The sequence below is a fragment of the Balaenoptera borealis genome (assembly GCF_965194805.1).
Source record: "Balaenoptera borealis genome assembly, chromosome: 2".
Classification (NCBI taxonomy): domain Eukaryota; kingdom Metazoa; phylum Chordata; class Mammalia; order Artiodactyla; family Balaenopteridae; genus Balaenoptera; species Balaenoptera borealis.
Genome location: NC_138867.1, coordinates 126,739,741 through 126,763,037, shown reverse-complemented (window position 1 = coordinate 126,763,037; position 23,297 = coordinate 126,739,741). Strand labels below are relative to the sequence as shown.

Below are 23,297 nucleotides of genomic sequence, written 5' to 3'. Positions count from 1 at the left end.
GGGAGGGCGCAGGCAGCGGCTGGGAGCGCGGCGGCAGAAGCTCGGCTCCGCGGCGAGGGGTGGCGGGTCCGGTCCGCCAGGGCGCCTCGCTCCCTCGCCTCAGGCGGAGGGTAGGTGCGGCGAGGGCGCAGGGGTCACGACCCTGCGAGCCCACGTGTTTGCGGGGACGCGGCGGGGGCGGGGCGGCGCGACGGCGACGCGCTGGGGGCTCTGGACTTATGGGACCCGGCTTTACCTCAGGGATGGGCTGCGTGGCGGCTCAGGCTGTAGGTGGGCTGGCTGGTCGTGTAGGACATGCCTCCTGCGTGGGACCACTAGGGTTGGGGCTAGTGCCCTACACTTGTATACGTAAGTACTTGTGAAACTGCTTGTGTGTTCGCTGGCTCTGTGAGGTAGTGTGTGTAAAGGGTGTGTGTGTGAGAGAGAGAAACAACATAGGCTGTGCGTATATAACCGTGTGTGTGTGTGTGTGTGTGTGTGTGTGTGTGTGTGTGTGAGAGAGACAGAGAGACAGGGTACATGTGTGGACGGTATGGATGGTCCTGGATGTGTAACGGAGAGAGTGTACTCTGTCTAACTCTGTGTGTGTGTGTGTGTGTGTGTGTGTGTGTGTGTGTGTGTGTGTGTGTGAGAGAGAGAGAGAGAGACAGGGTACATGTGTGGACGGTATGGATGGTCCTGGATGTGTAACGGAGAGAGTGTACTCTGTCTAACTCTGTGTGTGTGTGTGTGTGTGTGTGTGTGTGAGTGAGACAAGATATGCATACCCGGAGTGTATACCTGGCTGCGTGTGTTAAGTGACCGTGAGTGTGTGGGCACGCTGTGCTGCATGAAGCGTTCGCTGTGGCTGCCAGGGCTAGCTTCCTGCAGTTGTCTTTCACAGAATCCCAATCCCAATTTAAGATGCATTTCTTCTCAGCTTGCTACCCAGTGTGTGGCACTGTGCTGTTAGTTGCCTTTGGAAGAAGTGGCTGTTGATACAGGGAAGTGATGGCTGGCAGAGGTGGAGAAGTCATGGCATGAGCTTGTCTTCCTAGAAAACATTGGCTTGATTTCCCATTGGTTCATTAAAATACACAAAAAATGTTTCTTAGGGTACAGGTTTGGCATGAACCAAACGGCGGCTTTTGATGGAAGGACACTGAGGCTAGTTTGCTCTCCTGTCTTAATATTGTTGGGACGGAGTCCCCAGGTCAAAAGCTGTGGGTGACCCTGGAGGTGGTGGGTGGTGTTTGCCTAGTCCCCTGTGTGGAACTTCAGCATTGGTGATGAGGGAGGAGAAGTTGCTGCGTGCTGCTGGTGAGCCCAGATGATGAAGGGAAAGGACACTGGTGACGGATGCAGTTCCCTAGAAACAAGGAAGAAGTCAGGACATGGATGAGACTCGTGGAGCTCTGAGGAGCAGCTCTCAAGAAATGATGAGTGCGGAAAAAATTAGTATAAAGTAAAGAGGATTTGCATCATTCTCGAGTCATTTTTCCATCTTACGTTTATTTTTTCCATGCCAACCTTACTTAGCCTACACTCACTCCTGTGTTTTGGGAAATGTCTTTGTTATAATTATTATTGTACAGTTCAGTGGGTCATCATTTAAACTCCAGGAGAACTGTAGCACGTCAGGCTAGCAGGAGCTTCAGGGAGTGTTCAGTTCAGCACATGTTGAGCAGACAGAGGTCCTAGGGCTCAGAGGACAGTGACGCTCTTGGTTCCTCTGAGTTATCTGGATTTCAGTCCTGAAGCTGCTCCTTCTAGGGGCCACAGTGGCCTTGTAACCTCCAAACTGAATGTGTTTTCTTCCACTCGAGTTCTCCCGGACGCCCCTGACACTGTTCATCCCCTCATCTCTTTCCCTAACTTCACAGACTGAAGAACAGCACCTGAAACCCAGCATAAGTACCTGCTACCCAGACCACCTCCTGACTTCCCCATCTATTATTGAACCACCACCATCCTCCAAGTCACCCTGGCTGGGAACTGAAGTCACCTCTTTATTTCTCCTCTTTCTTTATCAGTAGCAACCACAGCTTAATCAATAGGTGGGTCTTATCCATTTTTGCTCAATATCTCTTGAACCTAATTTTTTTGTTTGTTTGTTTTTTATTCCCACTTCCAGCACCTAATCAGGTGAGACCCATATTCAGGGATTTCCAGAGATAGGAACAGATACAGATTGTGATCATTGAAAAAATGCAAAATAAAGGCACATAGAGAAGTCCCTTGATATTATCAGTGAGTAATACATAAGTTCTTTGGAAGAATCTGGACCTTCTGATGGTTGTAGTATTATGTGACCTAGATCAAGTCTCTCAGCCTTTCTAAATCTCAGTTTCTTCATCTGTGAAATGAAATGGAAGATTTCGACTAGAGTCTATTTGCTAAATCATATCCAAGGTTTTTTCCAGCTCTAAAATTATCTGATTATCATTGATGTTCTTTGTTTTAGTGAGAAAATTTTATCCTAATGTCTTATGATTACCTTCCAATATCTAACCATCTTTTTTAAAAAAAAATTCAGTTTGTCTTCAGGGAAAGGAACTAGGCAAAGGGAAAAGGGTGAAAATGCACTATTGACTTAGTTTTGTGGTTGAGCATTAACTGCACACATCAAGCCTTAGAGTTGGAAAGGTCTTATAGGTCACCCATTCTCACCTCCCATCAAGTGCCAAAATCTTCCATACTATTGCCTTTTTGAAAATTAAAAAAAAATCTGTCAAGCCTTCTTAAGATAACTTCAAACAACGTTGTAATTCAGGGTTTCTCAAACCTCTTGTACCATTAATGTTTTGGGCTAGATAATTTTTTGTTGTGAGGGCCTAGCTTGTCCATAGTAGGATGTTTAGCAGCATCTCTGGCACCCATTAGATGCCAGTAGCGACTCCCTGTTGTGATAACCAAAAATATCTCCAGATGTTACCAGTATCTCCTTGGGGGACAAAGTACCCCCCAAACACCTGTTGAGAACGACTGTTGTAATTCAAACACAAATCTTGGGGCCTTGAACAGAAAGACCTTACAGCAAAGTATTTTAGTAGATAGATGAACTGCTGTGTTGCTAGCTGCTTTTCCACCCCCTTCCAAAGTAGCCACCCTCACACGTTTACCTTTATCCCTCCTGGTTTCTCACTGCCTTGTTGCTATGTCTGGAAATGCTCAAGATGCTGCTGAAGGCTGAGAAGTGTTTTAGAGACAACATAGTAATGATCCTAATAGCTCACATTAATCCAGCCCTTATTATGTGCCAGACACAGTTCTAAATGCTTTACATGGATAATCTCATTTAATCTGCATTAAGAATCCTATAGGAGAGATACTTTATTCTCTCCGTCTTATTAGAGATGGGGTAACTCATACTTAGAGAGGTGGAATAACATGTCCAAGTTCGTTTAGCTGTGAAGTGGTGGAGCTGGGGTTGGGCTGTGTGCTCCAGAGTCTTTGTTTTGAAACTTTGTTCCCCACATTAAACTGCCTCTGAGAATGGGATCTTGATGTTACAGGGTAGAAATGATCTTAAACATTGTCTGTTTCAATTGTAGAATCAAGTCTGCTTCTGGGAAGGTTAGAGACTGTGAGGTTGATAGTTGTATTCAGTTGACATATTGTGACTTCTTCCCTTTTTTGTCTTCTCCTCTCTCTTTGTAATTCAGGTTATTCAGAAATAGCTCTAAGGCATATGCAGAGCGAGAGAGGTGGTGGCAGGGTTGGTTAAATTGGGGGAGAAGGGCTCAAGGGAAAGGAAGAATGGCAGAAAGAAGCAAACAATGGCTGAGACATTTCTTTTTCCATTAAGTCCTCACTATTATCTAAACTTTAGATATCTCTTTTATCACCCAAATTAAAGTTGCCATATTTTTATCAATTCCCTCCTTCTGTATTCTTCTTGGCCCGCCCTTTCATTCTTCCATTCTGCTTGCTGTTTTTATACTTTGGGACAGTAGAAAGTAGTACACATTTGGAGAGAGGGAAATATAAGTGTGATATAAATAGCCACCCAACAGGCTTATGGATAGGGCTAACCTTGAGTATAGTCAGAGTAAGAATGACTACTTTACCAATTACCATTAATATTGAAGATCCAAGGCAAGCCCTAAGAAGGTTGACTATTTCCTTTAAGACCCTATATCAACACACAGATTGCTGATCCCCACTCCTAGAGTTTCTGATTCAGTGCTTCTGGGTTGGGGTCTGAGGATTTGCATTTCTAACAGATTCCCAGGTGATGCTGATGCTGCTTTCCAGGGACCACAATTGGAAAACCACATGGTTAAGACCTAATAACCAAATAAAGCTCACAACTCACCCACTTGAGATTTTTTAAATAAAAAGTTATCTTATTTTTAAGATCACTAAATATTTGGATTTAGGAGAATCAATAAATAAAGCAAGATTGAAAGACAATAAGTGCTAGGGGCTAATTGACATCTCTCACTAAGCATCTAAGCTTTGCCTCTCATTTTGAATTTCAGAAAAACGTATTCTTTTTCTCAGCTGTGATACTTCTGGGTTAATAGTTCTGATCTTAGATCTTTTCTTGTTCCCTCCTTCCACCTACCACTCAATTTGGGTGATAAAAGTCCTCATTAGTCACAGAATAATCCAAATAAAAAATACTTTAATATCTTGTCTACTGCCAGATAAATTCTGACCAGTCCCTCTGAGATTAAGAAATATATGTTATCTGTGCATCCAGCTTTTGCTTCCTGTTGCTTTATACATTTTTCCCTTTCGAATCATCAGCAGCACAATGAAGAAACCCAACAGAAACTCCAGTCAAAACATTAATATGTAACTGATTAATTTTTTTTAAATTTCAATCAGAAAAGTTTCTTTTAAAACCAAATTTCAAACTCAGTCAACTCCTTTCTTCTTCTTGACTGCCAGCATCAGTCTCTTTTTGCATGACCACACATCCTACACCTAAACAAGGTGTCTCCGAGTACTTACTCAGAAAGATTTAGTGATTGTGAAACTCAGATGCAATTTAAATAATGTTTATTGGATACTTACTCTGTGCTGTGGAGTTGTTACACCTAGTTTTTTAAAATTTTTCAATCAGTCACTGAGAGATGAGGGGTTTTTGTTGTTGTTTAGCGATGAGGAAACCAAGGCCTGGAAATTTAAATAAACTCTTATATTATTAGAAAGCTAATTGTATTAGTAAATATATTTTTTCCTCATACATAATAAAAGCCAACTTTAGCTTGCTTAAACAGAAAGTGAAATTTATTGGAAGGATAATGGGACTTCTCATAGATCAAGGAACTAGACCCCAGGAAGGATGGGAACCAGGTCATCTCTGGAGAACTCAGTTGCAGGCATTCACAATCTTTTCCCCATTGCTCTTCAGTTAATATGACACATTCCCGCAAGTGTGTCTCTTGGTTCAAACTCTCAAGAGAAAGGATCTGATGGCCCAAGGTCATAGCAGAAGAGTAGTTGCTGTGGGCTCACTCTTGTATTGTGGTAGGTATTCCTAGTAAAAGTGGTGTAGAAGATGCTTGAATGAATATCTCCTGTTGTCACATACCTAGCTGGCAGAGACAGAATTTGAACTCAGGTTTGACTCTAAATCTGATGCATGTCTCCTACCAAAGGGATAGTTGAGAGAGAAACACATTAATTTGGCATGTAATAATGGCCATTTGCCTTTATTTTCAAGGTCCTCCCCATGTTAGCCATTCCCTGCATAGGGTCCTGCAGCTTTCATTTGTGCATACCTCCTGGTTTCTCATACTTCTGTGACTGCATCCTGGCTCCTCCCTGCCCATCTGGTCTCTATGCCACGTGGCCTGGCTTCTCACTCTGCTCATGCATGTCATGTCTGCGGCTCACCTAGCACAGCTCTGACTCACAGATTGTACGAGCTGAAGGGATCTATCCTCTTGTCCCATCTTCTACCTGTACAGTAAATAATCATTTCTAAAATATGCCAAGCACTTACCATGAGCATTGCTGAGAGCTCTATATCTGATCCAACTCTTCTAACAACCATGTTGTTGCCTTTTGGGGGGTTCATTTCCCAATATTTTATTGTAAAAAAAACTACTTAAATGTTGAAAGACTTGTATAGTGAATACCCATATACTTACCACATAGGTTCTACAATTAACATTTTACTAACTTGCTCTATCATATTTCTATCTATTCACTCCTCTATCCATTCAGCAATTCATTTTTTGGATGATTTCAAAGTAAGCTGTTGTTCCTTTTTTTAAAAAATTAAAGATTTCTTATTTTTATTTTTTTTAACATCTTTATTGGAGTATAATTGCTTTACAACGGTGTGTTGGTTTCTGCTTTATAACAAAGTGAATCAGCTATACATATACATATATCCCTGTATCTCCTCCCTCTTGTGTCTCCCTCCCACTCTCCCTATCCCATCCCTCTAGGTGGTCACAAAGCACTGAACTGATCTCCCTGTGCTATGCGGCTGCTTTCCACTAGCTCAGTATTTTACATTTGGTAGTGTATATATGTCCATGCCACTCTCTCACTTCGTCCCAGCTTACCCTTCCCGCCCCCCCCGCCCCGTGTCCTCAAGTCCATTCTCTACATCTGTGTCTTTATTCCTGTCCCGCCCCTAGGTTCTTCAGAACCTTTCTTTTTTTTTTATTTTTTACATTCTATATATATGTGCTAGCATACAGTATTTGCTTTTCCCTTTCTGACTTACTTCACTCTGTATGACAGACTCTAGGTCCATCCACCTCACTACAAATAACTCAATTTCATTTCTTTTTATGGCTGAGCAATCTTCCATTGTATATATGTGCCACATCTTCTTTATCCATTCATCTGTCGATGGACACTTAGGTTGCTTCCATGTCCTGGCTATTGTAAATAGAGCTGCAATGAACATTGTGGTACATGACTCTTTTTGAATTATGGTTTTCTCACGGTATATGCCCAGTAGTGGGATTGCTGGGTCGTATGGTAGTTCTATCTTTAGTTTTTTAAGGAAGCTCCATAATGTTCTCCATCAATTTACATACCCACCAAAAGTGCAAGAGGGTTCCCTTTTCTCCACATCCTCTCCAGCATATATTGTTTGTAGATTTTTTGATGATGGCCATTCTGACTGGTGTGAGGTGGTACCTCATTGTAGTTTTGATTTGCATTTCTCTAATGATTAGTGATGTTGAGCATCTTTTCATGTATTTGTTGGTAATCTGTATATCTTCTTTGGTCTTCTGCCCATTTTTGGATTGGGTTGTTTGTTTTTTTGATATTGAGCTGCATGAGCTGCTTGTAAATTTTGGAGATTAATCCTTTGTCAGTTGCTTCATTTGCAAATATTTTCTCGCATTCTGAGGGTTGTCCTTTCGTCTTGTTTATGGTTTACTTTGCTGTGCAAAAGCTTTGCAGTTTCATTAGGTCCCATTTGTTTATTTTTGTTTTTATTTCCATTTCTCTAGGAGGTGGGTCAAAAAGGATCTTGCTGTGATTTATGACATAGAGTATTCTGCCTATCTTTTCCTCTAAGAGTTTTATAGTGTCTGGCCTTACATTTAGGTCTTTAATCCATTTTGAGTTTATTTTTGTGTATGGTGTTAGGGAGTGTTCAAATTTCATTCTTTTACATGTAGCTGTCCAGTTTTCCCAGCACCACTTACTGAAGAGGCTGTCTTTTCTCCATTGTATATTCTTGCCTCCTTTATCAAAAATAAGCTGACCATATGTGCATGGGTTTATCTCTGGGCTTTCTCTCCTGTTCCATTGATCTATATTTCTGTTTTTGTGCCAGTACCATACTGTCTTGATTACTGTAGCTTTGTAGTATAGTCTGAAGTCTGGGAGCCTGATTCCTCCAGCTCTGTTTTTCTTTCTCAAGATTGCTTGGGCTATTCAGGGTCTTTTGTGTTTCTATACAAACTGAAGATTTTTGTTCTAGTTCTGTGAAAAATGCCATTGGTAGTTTGATGGGGATTGCATTGAATCTGTAGATTGCTTTGGGTAGTATAGTCCTTTTCACAATGTTGATTCTTCCAATCCAAGAACATGATATATCTCTCCATCTGTTTGTATCATCTTTAATTTCTTTCATCAGTGTCTTATAGTTTTCTGCATACAGGTCTTTTCTCTCAGGTAGGTTTATTCCTAGGTATTTTATTCTTTTTGTTGCAGTGGTAAATGGGAGTGTTTCCATAATTTCTCTTTCAGATTTTTCATCATTAGTGTATAGGAATGCAAGAGATTTCTGTGCATTAATTTTGTGTCCTGCTACTTTACCAAATTCATTGATTAGCTCTAGTCGTTTTCTGGTAGCATCTTTAGGGTTCTCTATGTATACTATCTTGTCATCTGCAAACAGTGACAGCTTTACTTCTTTTCCGATTTGGATTCTTTTTATTTTGTTATTTTCTCTGATTGCTGTGGCTAAAACTTCCAAATCTATGTTGAATAATAGTGGTGAGAGTGGAAAACCTTGTCTTTTTCCTGATCTTAGAGGAAAAGGTTTCAGTTTTTCAACATTGAGAACGATGTTGGCTGTGGGTTTGTTATATATGGCCTTTATTATGTTGAGGTAAGTTCGCTCTATGCCTACTTTCTGGAGGGTTTTTATCATAAATGGGTGTTGAATTTTGTCAAAAGCTTTTTCTGCATCTATTGAGATGATCATATGGTTTTTATCCTTCAATTTGTTAATATGTTTTTTTTTTTTTTTTTTTTTATTGGAAATTGAATGCAAACTAAGACCACTTGACTGTTACTGAAATGAATAGCCCAGTTTGCTTTTTTTTTTTTTTAAAGAAATTCACGTTCTTTTATTTATTTATTTATGACTGTGTTGAGTCTTCGTTTCTGTGTGAGGGCTTTCTCTAGTTGCGGCAAGTGGGGACCACTCTTCATCGCGGTGCGCGGGCCTCTCACCATCGCGGCCTCTCTTGTTGCGGAGCACAGGCTCCAGACGCGCAGGCTCAGTAATTGTGGCACACGGGCCCAGTTGCTCCGTGGCATGTGGGATCTTCCCAGACCAGGGCTCGAACCCGTGTCCCCTGCATTGGCAGGCAGATTCTCAACCACTGCGCCACCAGGGAAGCCCTGTTAATATGTTTTATCACATTGATTGATGTGCGTATATTGAAGAAACCTTGCATTCCTGGGATAAACCCCACTTGATCATGGTGTATGATCCTTTTAATGTGCTGTTGGATTCTGTTTGCTAGTATTTTGTTGAGGATTTTTGCATTTATGTTCATCAGTGATGTTGGCCTGTAGTTTTCTTTCTTTGTGACATCTTTGTCTGGTTTTGGTATCAGGGTGATGGTGGCCTCGTACAATGAGTTTTGGAGTGTTCCTCCCTCTGCTATATTTTGGACGAGTTTGAGAAGTATAGGTGTCAGTTCTTCTCTAAATGTTGTTAGAATTCACCTGTGAAGCCATCTGGTCCTGGGCTGTTGTTTGTTGGAATATGTTTAATCACAGTTTCAGTTTCAGTGCTTGTGATTGGTCTGTTTATATTTTCTATTTCTTCCTGGTTCAGTCTCAGAAGGTTGTGTTTTTCTAAGAATTGGTCCATTTTTTCCAGGTTGTCCATTTTAGTGGCATATGGTTGCTTGTAGTAATCTCTCATGATCCTTTGTACTTCTGCAGTGTCAGTTGTTACTTCTCCTTTTGCATTTCTAATTCTACTGATTTGAGTCTTCTCCCTTTTTTTCTTGATGAGTCTGGCTAATGGTTTATCAATTTTGTTTACCTTCTCAAAGAACTAGCTTTTAGTTTTATTGATCTTTGCTATTGTTTCCTTGATTTCTTTTTCATTTATTTCTGATCTGATCTTTTTGATTTCTTTCCTTCTGCTAGCTTTGGGGTTTTTTTTTTTCTTCTTTCTCTAATTGCTTTAGGTTGTTTATTTGAGATTTTTCTTGTTTCTTGAGGTAAGATTTTATTGCTATAAACTTCCCTCTTAGAACTGCTTTCGCTGCATCCGTAGGTTTTGGGTCATCATGTTTTCATTGTCATTTGTTTCTAGGTACTTTTTGATTTCCTCTTTGATTTCTTCAGTGATCTCTTGGTTATTTAGTAGTGTACTGTTTAACCTCCATGTGTTTGTATTTTTTACAGATTTTTTCCTGTAATTGATATCTAGTCTCATAGCGTTGTGGTCGGAAAAGATACTTGATATGATATCAATTTAAGAAAATTTACCGAGGCTTGATTTGTGACCCAAGATATGATCTATCCTGGAGAATGTTCCATGAGCACTTGAGAAGAAAGTGTATTCTGTTCTTTTGGATGGAATGTCCTATAAATATCAATTAAATCCATCTTGTTTTATGTATCATTTACAGCTTGTGTTTCCTTATTTATTTTTATTTTGGGTGATCTGTCCATTGATGAAAGTGGGGTGTTAAAGTCCCCTACTATGATTGTGTTACTGTCGATTTCCCCTTTTATGGCTGTTAGCATTTGCCTTATATATTGAGGTGTTCCTATGTTGGGTACATAAATATTTACAATTGTTATATCTTCTTCTTGGATTGATCCCTTGATCATTATGTAGTGTCCTTCTTTGTCTCTTGTAATAGTCTTTATTTTAAAGTCTATTTTGTCTGATATGAGAATTGCCACTGCAGCTTTCTTTTGATGTCCATTTGCATGGAATATATTTTTCCATCCCCTCACTTTCAGTCTGTATGTGTCCTTAGGTCTGAAGTGGGTCTCTTGTAGACAGCATATATATGGGTCTTGTTTTTATATCCATTCAGCCAGTATATATCATTTGGTTGGAGCATTTAATCCATTTACATTTAAGGTAATTATCAATATGTATGTTCCTATTACCATTTTCTTAATTATTTTGGGTTTGTTATTGTAGGTCTTTTCCTTCTCTTGTGTTTCTTGCCTAGAGAAGTTCCTTTAGCATTTTTTGTAAAGCTGGTTTGTTGATGCTAAATTCTCTTAGCTATTGCTTGTCTGTAAAGGTTTTAACTTCTCCATCGAATCTGAAGGGAGACCCTTGCTGGGTAGAATAAACTTGGTTGTAGATTTTTCCCTTTCATCACTTTAAATATGTCCTGCCACTCCCTTCTGGCTTGCAGAGTTTCTGCTGAAAGATCAGCTGTTAACCTTATGGGGATTCGCTTGTATGTTATTTGTTGCTTTTCCCTTGATGCTTTTAATATTTTTTCTTTGTTTTTAATTTTTGATAGTTTGATTAATATGTGTCTTGGCATGTTTCTCCTTGGATTTATCCTGTATGGGACTCTCTGCGCTTCCTGGACTTGATTGACTATTTCCTTTCCCATATTAGGGAAGTGTTCAACTATAATCTCTTCAAACAATCTCTCAGTCCCTTTCTTTTTCTCTTCTGGGACCCCTATAATTTGAATGTTCGTGTGTTTAATGTTGTCCCAGAGGTCTCTGAGTCTGTTCTCAATTCTTTTCATTCTTTTTCTTTATTCTGCTCTGGGGTAGTTATTTCCACTATTTTATCTTCCAGGTCACTTATCCGTTCTTCTGCCTCAGTTATTCTGCTATTGATTCCTTCTAGAGAATTTAAAATTTCATTTAGTGTGTTGTTCATCATTGTTTGCTCTTTCGTTCTTCTAGGTCCTTGTTAAATGTTTCCTGTATTTTCTCCATTCTGTTTCCCAGATTTTGGATCATTTTTACTATCATTACTCTGAATTCTGTTTCAGGTAGACTGCCTATTTCCTCTTCGTTTGTTTGGTCGGGTGGGTTTTTACATTGCTCCTTCATGTGATGTGTGTTTCTCTTTTAATTTTGCTTAACTTACTGTGTTTGGGGTCTCCTTTTCACAGGCTGCAGGTTCGTAGTTCCCCTTTTTTTTTGGTGTCTGCCCCCAGTGGCTAAGGTTGGTTCACTGGGTTGTGTAGGCTTCCTGCTGGAGGGGACTGGTGCCTGTGTTCTGGTGGATGAGGCTGGATCTTGTCTTTCTGGTGGGCAGGACCATGTCTGGTGGTGTGTTTTGGGGTGTCTGTGACCTTATTATGATTTTAGGCAGCCTCTCTGCTAATGGGTGGGGTTGTGTTCCTCTCTTGCTAGTTGTTTGGCATAGGGTGTCCAGCACTGTAGTTTACTGGTTGTTGAGTGGAGCTTGGTCTTAGCTTAGAGATGGAGATCTCTGGGAGAGCTTTCGCTGTTTGATATTATGTGGGGCCAGGAGGTCTCTGGTGAACCAATGTCCTGAACTCAGCTCTCCCACCTCAGAGACACAGGCCTGACACCCGGCCAGAGCACCAAGACCCTGTCAGCTACACGGCTCAGAAGAAAAGGAGAATAAAAGAAAGAAAGAATGAAAATAAATAAATAAAATACTTAAAATAGAAAATTTAAATAAATTATTAAAAATAAAAATATTAAAAAGTAATAAAAGAAAGAAAGAAAGAAGAGAGCAACCAAACCAAAAAACAAATCCACCAATGATAACAAGTGCTAAAAACTATACTAAAAAAACAAAAAGCAAAAAACAAAAAAAACGGATAGACAGAACCCTAGGACAAATAGTAAAAGCAAAGCTATACAGAGAAAATCACACAAAGAAGCATACACATACACACTCACAAAAAGAGAAAAAGAAAAAACATATATATATATAAAAAGGAAGAGAGCAACCAAATCAATAAACAAATCTACCAATGATAATAAACTCTAAATACTAAACTAAGATAAACATAAAACCAGAAACCAGTCAGGCGCATACAGCAACCCCCAAGTCTACAGTTGCTCTCAAAGTCCACTGCCTCAATTTTGGGATGATTCGTTATCTATTCAGGTATTCCACAGATGCAGGGTACATCAAGTTGATTGTGGAGATTTAATCCTCTGCTCCTGAGGCTGCTGGGGGAAATTTCCCTTTCTCTTCTTTGTTCGCACAGCTCCTGGGGTTCACCTTTGGATTTTGCCCTGCCTTTGTGTGTAGGTTGCCTGAGGGTGTCTGTTACCCGCCCAGACAGGATGGGGTTAAAGTAGCAGCTGATTAGGGGGCTCTGGTTCACTCAGGCCAGGGGGAAGGAGGGGTACGGGATGCGGGGTGAGCCTCCAGCTGCAGAGGCTGGCATGACGTTGCAACAGCCTGAGGTGCGCTGTGCGTTCTCCCGGGGAAGTAGTCCCTGGGTCACGGGACCCTGGCAGTGGTGGGCTGCACAGGCTTCCAGGAGGGGAGGTGTGGATAGTGACCTGTGCTCGCACACAGGGTTCTTGGTGGTTGCAGCAGCAGCCTTAGCGTCTCATGCCCGTCTCTGGTGTCCGCGCTGATAGACGAGGCTCGCGCCCATCTCTGGAGCTCATTTAGGCGGTGGTCTGAATCCCCTCTCCTCGTGCACCCTGAAACAATGGTCTCTTGCCTGTTAGGCAGGTCCAAACTTTTTCCCGGATTCCCTCCCGGCTAGCTGTGGCGCACTAGCCCCCTTCAGGCTGTGTTCATGCAGCCAACCCCAGTCCTCTCCCTGGGATCTGACCTCTGAAGCCCGAGCCTCAGCTCCCAGCCCCCACCCGCCCCGGCGGGTGAGCAGACAAGCCTCTCCGGCTGGTGAGGGCTGGTCGACACCGATCCTCTGTGCGGGACTCTCTCCGCTTTGCCCTCTGCACCCCTGTTGCTGCGCTCTCCTCTGTGGCTCCAAAGCTTCCCCCTCCCCACCCCGCCCACCCCTGTCTCCACCAGTGAAGGGGCTTCCTAGTGTGTGGAAACTTTTCCTCCTTTACAGCTCCTTCCCTGAGGTTCAGGTCCCGTCCCCATTCTTTTGTCTCTGTTTTTTCTTTTTTCTTTTGTCCTACCCAGGTACGTGGGGAGTTTCTTGCCTTTTGGGAAGTCTGAGGTCTTCTGCCAGCGTTCAGTAGGTGTTCTGTAGGAGCTGTTCCTTATTTTTGATGTATTTATGGGGGGGAAGGTGATCTCCACGTCTTACTCCTCTGCCATCTTGAAGGTCTCTCTTAAGCTGTTGTTTCTAATTCTCGTTTTTATCACTGGGAAACTGAGACCAAGACAGGTGACATGACTTGCCTAAGGTCATTCCTGAGGAGGTAGTGGATTTAATGCTGTTGCTCTGACTCCCCCAAACCATTTTCTTAACCGCCAAGCAGCATTGTATCTCCTGGAAGGGGAGAAAGAAAGACTCACTCAAGGTCACTTAGTGGCAGGGCAATGACCAGCACCCAGGTCATCTGATTCTCAAGCCCCTGAAATTTCCATTGCATTGAGCCATGATAGTCTACTTTCCATGTAGAAGCAGTGTTTCTTCTGCTCCACAAATATAGGTACTTTACCACCTACCAAATCTCTGGAAAATCTGATTTTTGACACAGATGATTTTGCAAAACACTCTTCCTTCTCAACATTTTAAAATAATTTGTGGAAATGATAGGCTGGGAAATTATCATTCTAGATAACTTTTTACAGTGTTCAGAGGACTTTCACATGTGTTATCTTATTTGAACTTCATGAGTAATAGCAGATATGCAAGACCGGTGGGCTGGATATCTTAAACGCGTTGAACAGCTGGAGACCTGGGACTTATGGAAGCAAAATGAGGAACTCAGTGTCACATACTGCTATGAGCAAAGTTGGGCTTTTGTAACAAAAAAATTATTCTCTTTCAGGTGGCAGTAGACATTCTGTAAGTTTTGATGAGCTATATAAATATCTAATTAATAAAAATGAACTGGAAAAGTTGATCTGGATCCTTTATGGGATGACTTAATGGTTGAAAGGTCTGGGCTCTGATGTGGCCTTAGATAACATCTTCTTTCTATGCCTCAGTTTCCTTGTCTGTGAAATGGTATAATTGTAGTACTCCTTTGTAGCATGATGTGAAGATGAAATGAGGCAATGAATGTGAAGAATTTGGTACTTAATATGTGTTAAACAAATATCAGTTATAGAAACATGTCATTACTCCTCTCCTGCTTCTTCCCCAGGAGTCTTCTCTTCTGTGTTAAGTGGGCCCCTTTAAAATCTATGGTTTGGTTTTATATTTTCCAAGAGATTTGTTTGGGAACTATTGGTAGGAAACTGTGGGCAGCAGCCTTTTGGGAGGTAACATCTTATTAGTCCAGTAAAGATGCAGCTTCTGCTCAAGAATTTACATCTAAGCTCTAAATAGCACACGTCCTTTGAGATTGCACTGGCGTGCTTAATTGTATATGATAATCAGCACATGATATCTGAAGTAGAGTGTTCTGTGTACACTGTTTTCTACTCCAGGAGGTTCAGGAGAAATAGAAAAGAGTGAGGACAGAAGAGGTATATATGCTGGCGTAGACTTTTCTTTTGGCATGCATAGCAAATACTGTAATCCTGGTCTCTCAGCTGATGAGGCATTTAAACAGATACAGGAAAACAATTAAAGAGGATTTCAGAAGGGCATGCTCACCTGGTGGATTGCAGTCCAACCTTGATGTGTTTTCCAAACTGCTCTCCATGAATCATCTGCACCAGAATCACTGAGACATTTGTTAAAATGCAGATTCCTGGACCTAGTGATTCAGATATTCTTTGAGTGAGGCACCTGAATCTGCAGTTTTGCAAGTGATTTTTAGGTATTCGAATGTTTGAGAACCACTACTGTCAGCAGCATAATTCTGCGAGATACAAAACACTAATTTGGAAGCTTAATTTAGATGGAATGCAAATTTTGGCTTGACCTCCCAATTCCAGGCCTCTGAAATCGGTGGTGACAAAACCCTTTGGGTATTTTCAGGCTCAGCTTTCAGGGACCTATTCTGTAGAGAAGAAGAATAATTTCTGTAACCACATCCCAAAGTAGGGGAGATCAGCCCCCAGGTGCCTAGCTGCCTTTGTGGAGAAGTAGAGTATGAAACATATAGACTCCAGTGACTGAGGCACTGCCAAACTGGAGACCACCTTGATACAATAGCTGGCTAACTTTATATTGTGAACTTTCTGGGCACCTGCTTTCTAAGTATTCATTTTCATTTATTTTTTGCAGTAACTTTGTGATATTGGTATTATGCTTACCCCTGTTATACAGATGAGGCCACTGAGGCTAAGAAAAGTAAGTAATTTGTCTAAGGGCATACTGGTAATTGATGCCTTGAATCAGGGGCTGGCAAACTATCTGATTGGCTGCCTGTTTTTGACTGGCCTGCGAGCTCAGAATGATTTTTACATTTTGTAATTGTTGAAAAAAATCTAAAGAAGAATACTATTTTGTGACAAGTGAAAATTATATGAGATTCAAATTCAGTGTCCACACATAAATTTTATTGGAAAACAGTCATGCTCATTCATTTATGTATTGTCTGTGGCTGTTTTCATACTATAACACCAGAGTTGAGTAGCTGTGATAATGATCTGATGCTTGAAAAAGCCTAAAACATTTGCTAAATGGCCCTTTACAGAAAACAAAAAACAAAAAAACAACTGCCAATCTCTGCTTTAAACCACTATGCTAGCATTTCCCAAACTTCAGTCATTTGAGTACTACCCTTGTGATTCTTGCCACCTTCTCATGCAAGCATCTGGAGCATTATCTGCATAGCACTTTTCTTTAGATCAGTTAGTTTTCCTTAAATAAATTTATTTTACAGAGAAAGAAAATTATAAGTGGAAACCAGTACCAACTGCAAGAAATGGAAGGTAACTGTAAAAAAAAAAAATGCAAAAAACACAATGTATCAGATTTCAGCTAAATAGTTGGAGCAGATACTATCAACTGTTCCTCCCATTTTCCCACAGATCCCCTTACCATTTCTGTGTATACCATCCTGACTTCCAATGATGAACCAACATAATTTTTGGAGGGCTGCCCTCAGTCTGCTGAAATCACCTTTCTCACAAGCACAATGGACTGGAGATGCCTGGGAATCCATGTCCCCCTATGGACAGCTCTTAAGCAATACATAATGGCTGTGGGAGTATCAATACCCCCAGTTCCCTCCCCACTTGTCCAGGATAATTCTGAGGCATACGTTTTACACTGTTTCCCAGAACTTCCCTGTGGGATTAAGCTTCAGTGGCTTATAAGCTGCCTTTCATCCTCTTTCCTGTATCATTACTTCCCTGCCAGTGTACCTGCACCTGCCAAATCAAATATGTGCATCTATTTAATCCTCACCTCAAGATCTGCTTCTTAGGGGGACCCCAGTAAGACAGTAGTGTTTCTAACCAAAGCCTGTGAGCCTTCGACCCGTTTTTTATTATAAAAGAGAGATTACCAAATATCAGGAAGGACTCGAAGATAAGCTAACACATATATGAATCCTTTTCTTCAGTGTAAACAACAGTGATTAAAATAGAAAATGAAAAAACACATTTTTTTACCATATGATCCAATGGTACTTCTATCCACCTATTGCCTAATATCATGTGCTTTCTCCAGGAGACGTGAGAAAACATTGGGAAATCTGTGTTTTACCTTAAGGAGTCATCCCAAGAACAGCAGCATCAGCAATACCTGGGCACTTGTTAGAAATGCAAATTATTCATTCTAAACTTACTGAATCAGAAACTTGGGGGTAGGACTCAGCCATTGTGTTTTAACAAGCCTCCAGGTGATTCTCATGCATGCTTAAACTTGAGAACCACTGCTCTACAGTAAACAGTCTCTTATTTAGTTCTGCTCTCGCTGCATTCCTGGATTTCATCAGAATTCAGAATCATCCAAGACTTGCTTCGTCCCCTCAAACGTGACTGACGGATGGTTTTCTGGCTTCTGTTTGAGCCTCCCACTGAGGTGGACCTTGTTACTTGCCAAGGCACACAGGTCAATAATTGGACAGCTCTGATGTCAGATGATTTACCTCATAATGCGGTTCAAACTTCTCTTGAGACTCCCACCATCTCCCCTTTGGCAACACAAAGACAAGGCTAATTGCTTCTCTAATTATCAAGTTGAACTTTCATATCATGTCTTACCATTCATTCAGAAATACTGATCGCGTACTGTGTCTCTTTCCATGTAGAACCTGTCACCATATTGGGAGTGGGACATTAATCAAGTGATCAGAAAAGTAAATATATAAATAAATGACTTGAATCTTCTTTTTTTTCTTCATGAAATATCCAGATCCACATTTAATTGGATCTGATTTCTTGTAACCTCACAGTCCTCATCACGTTATTTGGGGGTGGTGGGGGTATCTATGCCTTAAAAAAATACAATTTCTAGAAATGCTCTAGATATACTCCATTCAGTTCTACATGAAATGGAAGTTCATATTCCTCCTTTACATTTCCTGTAGTCCATTTTTTCCCCAAAGGTAGAATGGGTATGCCTCTTAAATATTCTTTCATTGGTTAAGGGCTGTTTTCAATATCAGTTTTTTAATAAAGGGACTATAGCTGAGAAATGTTTTCTTACCTAGAAAGAATATTCTTAATTATTTTGAAAAAAATTAAAAGCCATTTTGCATGCTAATTGTATATATTAGAATGGTGGTCCCTTAAGTGTAACTGAGTTGGCATCTGTTTGGATTTTCAGTTATGGAAATGAAACAGCTAGAAGGTTTTTATTTAGACTAAATCTTTCTAGATGACTTAGCACAAACGGCATTTTGACTATCAGCCCTAGAAAGAGACACTTGCAATGAAGGTCTAGCTCCTGGAATACAGACTCTTTTTTTTTTTTCATGGTTTATACGCATTTGCACTTGTGAACTACCATCACTTAGATGTCTAGATAAACAAATAATGTAAATTTTCTTAGGACTAATTTACAGAGAGAAATTCTTTTAGAGAGTATGATCAGCTGATTGAAGTAAAAGTAAAATGGTGAAACAACATCCTATAAATTCCAAATATTTTCCAGAAAACAAAGTCATAGTAAATAGCCAAGGAGAGGGCTCTTTTTCTTCCATTTAGTGAGAATTTGCACAGTTGCAATTTTTCAGGTGATCCAAGAGTTTTCATCACAGTGAAGGTTACTAGGAAATCATGATCACCATGGGATGCAAAAGACTATTTTGGGGAATGCTTGTGTGTTTGATCCTGGTGAGATTGGCTGTTTTGGTACATATGGCTGGTAGTGAGTTAGGGTAATGAGGTGATGAGGCCAACAACAAGCATTTGACAGCTAACTCTTAGCGAATATCTGGCTTTAGTTAATTGCACATTACATTGCTCTTCTTTTAGTCCCACCTGTTAAGAAATATCTGTGATTGTGCTCAGGAGATGGAGCCTGTTTGGGACAGTATATGTGAATTGATCATAACATTTTTTTAATTTGGAAAATCATTCAAAACACTTGGTCTTTTGCTAGGGATTTGAGCAGAACTAACACAGACTATCACGGTCCTACAGTTTTAGCATTGGAAGAAACCTTATCAGTCACCAGAATCACATTTCTTGTTTAGACATCCTTAAATAATTACCCACATGCTGCCTAAATGCCTCTAATGACAAGCAACTCACCTTTTCAAAGTTTCCTTTAACTTCCGAGAAGTTCTAATTCCTTGAAATTTCTCCCTTTGCTCACCCTGTCCAGTACCTTCTGGCCTAGTTGATTCTAGAGTTGGGACAGTTGAGACCTAGACTGATGAACAGACTTGCTTAAGAATAGGAACAGTGAGTTAGTTAGTAGTGGGTCAAGCTGAGTGACTCCTGGTCCAGTGTTCCTTCCATTGTGCCAAGCTCCCACCCTCAATTTGGCAATTAAGATAAATAATGTTTTACTTATTCCTGACACTTGTCCAAAACAAAGGTATTGGAATATGCCCTTTGATGTAGAAATTTAACCCATGTAGGCATACTCTATAAAGAAACGTGGTCAATCCATGCACAGTTATGCATGAATATCTGCCCATGTGGCCAAAACCAAAGGAAAAAAACCAAAGTGCAGCAAAGCAAGCTGAGGTTATGACATAGCTCCAAGTAGGCAGATGTTGGCACTATACCAAACTACATCAATATTTCACTCCAATAGGTGGGGACTATTTACAGGTGAGCCCTGTGCTCTCACTTCTCATAATAGAGATGCAACTACACACCTTCTGTTAACCATTAACAACTGTTCCACAGCAATCTTTCAGAGTATTCTGAGTAAAAGAACAAGGGTAAAGATGGGGTGTGCTTACCTTCGGGGTTTGCCCTTTAGTTTTTTAAAATTTGTAAGCCAGAAAACTAAGGGTTGGAATCAGCATTTGGTGGCATAAAGAATTTCACCTCTTCCTCCTCCTTCTCCTCCCGTTTTAAGGAAAGATCAGTCTCAATGTATCCAACAAGGAAAAGAAGCTCCAAGGAATATGATGGAGTTGTATGTTGCTGTAGCTTTACTTTTGTGACAGATAAAGTGTTTTGAATAATTAGTGACTTGATGTCCTATTGCTGAGATAATGAGACCTTCATTTGTACCTCACATGGTAGAAGGGTTTATTTGGCTCCCTCTTCCACCCCTTTCCCAGGACTTGCTGTGCTTTTTTTTCTGATTATGATGATCTAGGAGTGTTTCTCTGAAGGAGACAAGGATACAGCATGACTATCATTAAAACACACACATACACACACATGCACGTGTGCCATATGCACACGAGGGCTAACTGAATTTCAAATTAGAACTTTTAGAAGGGATGTAGCTTATATCTGAGCATGGGAGATGCTCTCAGTTGATTGTACTTTTAATTAACTGGGTAGTATTTTGTTAAGGAGTCAGAAATATAAGTATGCAACATAAAAGCATGGTTCCTTGCACACACCTGTCACTCTGAGCAGTCTTCCCAGCAAGTGGTGTCCCTATAATCACAGCTCAGATTAGATATCCCTGGTGAGCACGGCAGAAAATAGTGGACTATAATCGATGAATCAATTCAGGATAAGTACTAATCACCAGCTTCTCTTTTGTTACTGTTCCTTTATCTCTAACAAAATGCATGTTCTCACTGGCTTGTTAAATGGCAGTCATTTTAAATTTGCTCATTGAGTTTCCATGAGCAAAATATAACAATGTACATTGCTATGAATATATAGTTTTCCCCATGTTGTAACATTTTCAAATGCAGTTTCAATGAATGAACTTTAGCTAGCTTTTAACTGTTTTCCTTAGTTCCAGCTTTTCTTCCTTCTCATCTGTATACAAATACAATGTTGATTTTCTTGTATATAACTAAGGATTTTTTTGTTTGTTTGTTTCAAATAATGGTTGGCCCAACTCAGATTGGCTTACAGAGGAAAAAGAGAATTTTTTGGCTCAATATAATTGGGAAGTTTAAGTATAAAATTGTCTTAAGACACTGCTAGACCTTAAGCCTCAAATTATCTCATCAGGACTCAGCATTCTCTATGTTGCAACTCTGTTTTCCTTTGGGTGTTAGCTTCATTCTCAGACAAGCTCTCCCCACAAAGTGGCACTGATGGCCACCAGCAGCTTTAAATTGAAAGTCTATCAGTTTAGCAACAGCAGGGGAAAGACAGGCTCTTTCTAGCAAAAATCCCAGGGCTGGCTTTACAGTCCAGCTGGTGAGTTAATGAATCCTTGTGGCCAGAGAATGGACTATTCTGATTGGCCAGTCCTGGTCATGTGCTCATCAGTGGGATTGAGGCAGGGGAGGCATTCCACAAAGGAAAATCAAGGCACTGTTCTCAGAGAAAGAGGAAATAAATGGTCAGCAGAAAATTAAAGGAAATATTCACTTTCATGAGGAGTTTCCCTTGTTAACTGGGAGGAAGTGTGATAGGATGACAAAAACTATGCAAGAGGGAAGAGAGATGGGAACATATGTATATGTATAACTGATTCACTTTGTTATAAAGCAGAAAGTAACACACCATTGTAAAGCAATTATACTGCAATAAAGATGTTAAAAAAAAAACAAAACTATGCAGGATAAAGCTTGAGTTTCAGAATTGACAACCCTGGATTGAATTCTCAGTTTGGTTAAGTGCTAGCTGTGTGACTTTGGCAAGTCAGGTAACCTCTTTGACCCTTAGTCTCTTCATCTAACAATAGACATAACGTCTCAGAGGTTGGAGGAGAAGGAAAAGGACAGTATTTAGCACTTGTTAATACTTAGTAAAGAGTAAATAAGTTGAACTGGTTTTTGATACTTTTAAAAATTACAGTATTTATTCTGCAGTGGTTCATATACTACCTCCCAGAGGGAGAGTCACAAGCTCTCAAACCTCAGTTTCCTCATTTGCAAAACGAATTAACTACTTAGTTGACTCAAGAAGTATCTATGAAGAGAATACTTTAGGCATTTTTCTAGGCACTGAAGTTATAATAGTGATCAAGATATAACTATGCCCTCTTGAAACTTATATTTTAGTAAGGGAGATAGATCACTAATAAAGAAGCAATGGCGTATATATAAGGTGTGTACTAAGAAGAAAAAAATAGAGTGGATACAGAGGATGGAAACTTTCAGAAAATGAGGTCTGAAATTTTATTTAGATGGTCGGGGAAGTGACAGCCTTATTTCCTGTGTCCCTAAGGAAGTAAGGGAGTGATCTACATGGTAGCATTCCAGGGAGAGGAAACAAGTGAAAAAGCTCTGAGGTGAGAGCCTACTATGATGGTCAAGGAAAGACGCAAAACCAAAGAGTTCAAAGGTGGTGAGGGGGTGGGGCATGGCTAAAGTTGGGTTGGAGAGGAGCTGGGACCAGATCATGATAAGGAGTTTGGATTTTATTTTAAGCATGACAGAAAGCCACTAGAATTTTATATAGGCAAGAAATGATCTGACTTCCATTTAAAAAATATTCTGTCTACCATGGGGAGAAGAGATGATAGTGGAGCTAGCAGGAGACCAGTTAGGAAAGTTAGGAGAGTAGTTAGGACACCAGTTGGGAAAGGAGATGGTGGCTTGGACCAGGTGCTGGTTTTGGAGTTAATGAAAAAAAGTCAAAGATTGAGGAATCATTTTCAAAGTAGAGGGAGTGAGTTTGCTGATAGTTTTATTGTAGGGTGTGAAAAAATGTGTTTTGTCTGTGCAACTGGATAAATGGTGGAGCCATTTCCTGAGATGGAGAATGCTAGGGGAGGAGTAAGTTTTGTGCTGGAGCGGGAAGTGAAGGGTTTAGTTTGAAATGCTTTTTAATCATACAAGTTGAGATGTCAGGTAGGTGATATGAGTCTGGGAAAGGCCTAGACTTTATAACTTTGGAAATCTCTAGTGAACAGACTGTTTTTTAAGCCATGGGAATGGATGTTAATCTGTTATTTTTTGCTCTTTCCAGAAACATAGGTTATTTATACGATCTGCATTAGGACACTAGCTAGTGAAAATAGGTAACTGTATTGTTATGATTAAAATAGTATGAGTATTTTCAGTTTTTTTAAACCGTTTTTGAGGGTGGGTAATCATATCCCTTTGAGAATCTAGTAAACTCTTGATCATCATCTGCCTAGAAAAAAAATAGATGTGCACACACACCATCTCAC

The 23,297-nt window shown here is 40.3% G+C and overlaps 1 protein-coding gene across 1 annotated transcript in view; it reads left to right on the top strand.

The window, feature by feature from the left end:
* Positions 1 to 23,297, top strand: part of HTR4 (5-hydroxytryptamine receptor 4) — a 361,553-nt gene that overhangs the window by 149,953 nt on the left and 188,303 nt on the right. The window lies entirely within an intron of this gene.